At 45.5% G+C, this 3,927-nt stretch overlaps 1 protein-coding gene across 1 annotated transcript in view; it reads left to right on the plus strand.

Moving 5' to 3' along the window:
* Positions 1 to 3,927, plus strand: part of FUNDC1 (FUN14 domain containing 1) — a 26,010-nt gene that overhangs the window by 8,068 nt on the left and 14,015 nt on the right. The gene's annotated exons all lie outside the window — the stretch shown is intronic.

Here is a 3,927-nt window from a genome sequence, read left to right on the forward strand (position 1 = left end):
GGCTGTGCCCCCTCCCGGCTTCTTGTGCACCTCCAGCCTTCTCAGTCGGCAGAGCATGGGAAGCTGGAAAGTCCTTGCCTAGTGTAAGCACTGCTCAGCAACAACTAAAACATGGGTGTGTTATCAACACTGTTCTCATCCTAAATCCAAAACACAGCGCTGTACCAGCTACTAGGAAGGAAATCAACTCTCTCCCAGCCAAAAACAGGACCCTAGTGAAGATGGCCTGCAGTGTGTGTTGCCTTTAGTTTTTATAATTAACCACGCAAGATGGTTAAAAATTCAGGCATGTGTGTCCCAGCTTGGAAGTCTGGTCAGCAGCACAAAGGAGCTGTTGGGATTGGAGTCATGCAGGCGTTTGAAGGTTAGGGGCCTCTCCTCTGCTTTTTGTTTTTTGGGTTGCTTATTGTGGGGTTTTTTTAGTATGTGCAAGGTAAGCATGACACGTATGTTCTCTTGCAAGCCGTGGTAGTGAACTTGCTTGTCACGGGTACATGGTCAGATGGTGGATGCACAGTCTGAACTTGTATCCAGGAATTATAGAGCAAAGAGAGCAGTTTTTTCTGTACAGTCCTTCTGATGCTACAGGGAAACTCTTTGTTTCTAAAGAGCCTTTAAGGGTGAAGCCAAAACATGGCCTGAGTTTTAAATTGCCTACCTTTCCTTGAAAAATTTTTCCCCGTGCATAGCTTGAAGAAGGCACCTGTGTGCGCTTAATTTGAATGGGCTTGGGGTTTTTTATACAGCTGCAAAGCTGGAATAACACGTGGTCTCCTCAGTAAGGTCTAACACAATTATGCCGAAGATCACGGTGGGGCTGGTCAAAAGTCCTCTAAAATATTCTGGATCTTTGGAGCCACTAGGTTTGCTGTCTCTGCACAGGTTGTGAAGTTTGCAGGAAGCAAGAGCAATCCTGATGGTGTTTTCTGTGCTGGCATCAAGCCACTCCTGCAGGCAGTGCCTGCAGACCCGGTGCAGCCGTAAGGTGTGCTCAGCAGCTACTCAGGAGCAGCTGAGGACCTGGCTGAACCACCCGCCGCGGCTGTGGTTGCCAGGGTCCTACTGCACCCTACACAACCGGTACCCCATTGGGAAATGTCTTGTGTTAGGAAGCGGGTGCGCCCTGGTCCCAGAAGAGGTTTACCGGAGTCCCGCAACCTGCTGAAAGGTCTTCCTCTGGCTCTTTCCCAAACTTCTTCCTTTCAGCTTGTCACACTGCCCTGACTCGGCAAGAGGGGTGCAAAAGGAGGCAGGGCTGCCTGGTGTGGTTGTGTGGTACACCCAGGTGGGATCCAAAACAAGTGCAGGGACGGTCTTGCCAAAAATGCTGCAAAGGCTTGTGGACCGGTCGACCTGCAGCGTTGAATGCACTTGATGAGACGTGTGGGTATCCTGAGAGTACAGCACCGTGGGGCACGGCCGAGAGAAGGGTAGCCATTTCTACCAATGAGGAGAGTGAGCCCCAAGATCAGAGGGACCTCGAGACAGTGGCATTAAGTGTGGAGTAGCAGTTGGATGGCTAATTGCATGTGAGATGCAGACACAGCCTAGCAGGTAAGTCACAAGACGACACTTAAGCTTCAGACGAAATTCGGTAGCCAGCATTTTGTCAATGCACACCTAAGTACTTAAGACAAACTCCATTCAACAAGCACACCACCGCTTTCTAGTTTCGGTCTCCAAGCTGATGCAAATAGAAGTTGCATGTACAATATGACGCAGCTTCTAATATTAATCTTTAAAAAGTATTGATCATATAAATCCCTCCATTCTGAAGGGAAATTAATATAATTGTTTGTACAGACATGAGGAAAGTCGTCTGAGAAGTGCCGCTGCATGATCAGTCAAAAATAGTGAAACCAAATATTAAGAATTTGAGCAACAGAAATTAGAAAAATATCTCGGCCAGCAGGCTCATACAATCCAAGCACAACTTTCTAGTCGCCTCCCTTACCTTATTGGCATCTGACTTGGCAATCCTGCACAGGCTTAAGACTGTCTCTGTCCGGCGTGGGATAAGAAATTTCAAAGCACTGACTGAGATTATACGAAACAAGGTGGCTATAATGACCATCCTGAAAATCCTTTCTCTCTGTTATCTCTTCTACACAATGAACAAGAGGAGCGAAAGGTTGCGGAGCTCCACAGGGATGCGCTCAGCCAGAAGAGTGAACAGTACTAAAAAATTATCTTCTGGGATCTCCCCGAGAGAGAGAAATAGAGGTGAAAGCCAGCCATACAAACTGCTGTAGGGTTTGCAACCGCATCAACAGCCGTGAAACTGAGAACAGCCAACAGGTCCGTCTGCGTTAGTGGAAGCACCTTCCCTGTTCTCCTAGCCAGGAGATCACCTGCCACCGCAACCAATATCGTGCATGCATACGCTCAGGTATAAACCCAGACTGACAACAATCAGGAAGACCCAAAATACCTAGGTAACGGGAACCTTTTCTAGAGACATGTCCTGGTTTCGGCAGGGATAGACACTCATTCATGGTGTCTTGCCATGAATGAGTTAGCCGGGTTGCCTTTTGTGCAGTCTTGGCACCACGAAGGACGCCAGGAAAGCAGTGTTTTTAGTTTTTTTAGCATGCTGCCTTCCACTGCTAATTATAAGGACAGGTAACACACTCCAAACTCTTTTTTTTTTTGACAAACTGCTAGTGTTAGAAAAAAGATTGTAATTCATTTAGCAATAAAAGTCAACAAGCTTTTCGTTACTGATTGGGAAATAAATACAAAAAAAAAAAAATTTATGCTTAAACATGAAAAGTCCAAAGATGTTAGGTGTTTGTCAAAACAAATCGTAAGAGACAAATTTCTGTTCCATACGGAAATAGGCTTATTGACAATCTTGAGGAAAACAATATACTACCTAGTTCTGCTGGGTATGCTATCACCTGATTATCATGATGGCAAACGTTTGTAATAAAAATCAGTTAATAAGCAAGCCACTATTTTATACACTAACTTCAAATTTTACAGGCTAACTTCAATCTCAGAGCTGATTTAAGAAGTACCTTCACGTAGAACATATGTTTTTCTTTTTTTTTTGCATGTCTGTTAAGGCTGGTGTAATTAAAGGGTTAATTAGAATCTTAAATGCTTAGTTCACATGTTGCGAGATACATCTCACTCTATAAACATAGCTTTGTGACATGGGAAAAAGTGGGTTTTTTTAATTATAACTGCCTGTCTTGTGTATTGGCAGCATGAGAGTCCAAATAAGAGACTGTAAACATGTTTAAATAATCAGTTTCCAGTTTTATTATTTATAATAATTGAACTCTCTTGCTTTCTTGATGTTCATATTGCCACAACGTTCCTGAAGCTGTACCTACTGTGTCAGCTACCTCTACACGATGGCTATAAAGGTTGTACGGAGCTGCACACAATAAAAACAAAATAATCGCAGTGAAATAAAATTGTGTGGCTTTTAGCCCACCAAAGCAACACCAACAGCACCCACCTTTGCTTCGGAGGGAGTAAACTGTGATCAAGCGATTCTGAATTTCACTTTTTTTTTAATGCTTCACGGCTCACGTTGACTTTAACCTTTGTTCTTTGAGGGGCCTTCCATTTTGTTTTCTTTTCTGGTTATTAATTTTTATGGGACACTTAATGCCCACGGCAACGCGACGCGAGTTTTCAAGCGTCCCTGCTGCGTGCGGTACGCTACAGCTACCTGCGGCCCGCTGTCCAGCAATGACCACTGCCACCCCTTTTCTTCTTATCCACAGAAAGAGCTATTCTGAGACTTTTTTGAGGACCTTACACGTTATCACCAGGGTGAGTAAGTCTCCCACTGTACAGGCAAGAAGCCCCAGGCTGCCAGCTCGCCGGGCCACCACCACAGCGACTCAGCGGGAGAAGCGCGCCTCGGGCCTGCAGCCTGAAGCCTTCCGGGGCAGAGGGACGGGCCCCCCG

Source organism: Pygoscelis adeliae, unplaced genomic scaffold, assembly GCF_000699105.1.
Source record: "Pygoscelis adeliae isolate BGI_AS28 unplaced genomic scaffold, ASM69910v1 Scaffold92, whole genome shotgun sequence".
NCBI classification, from domain to species: domain Eukaryota; kingdom Metazoa; phylum Chordata; class Aves; order Sphenisciformes; family Spheniscidae; genus Pygoscelis; species Pygoscelis adeliae.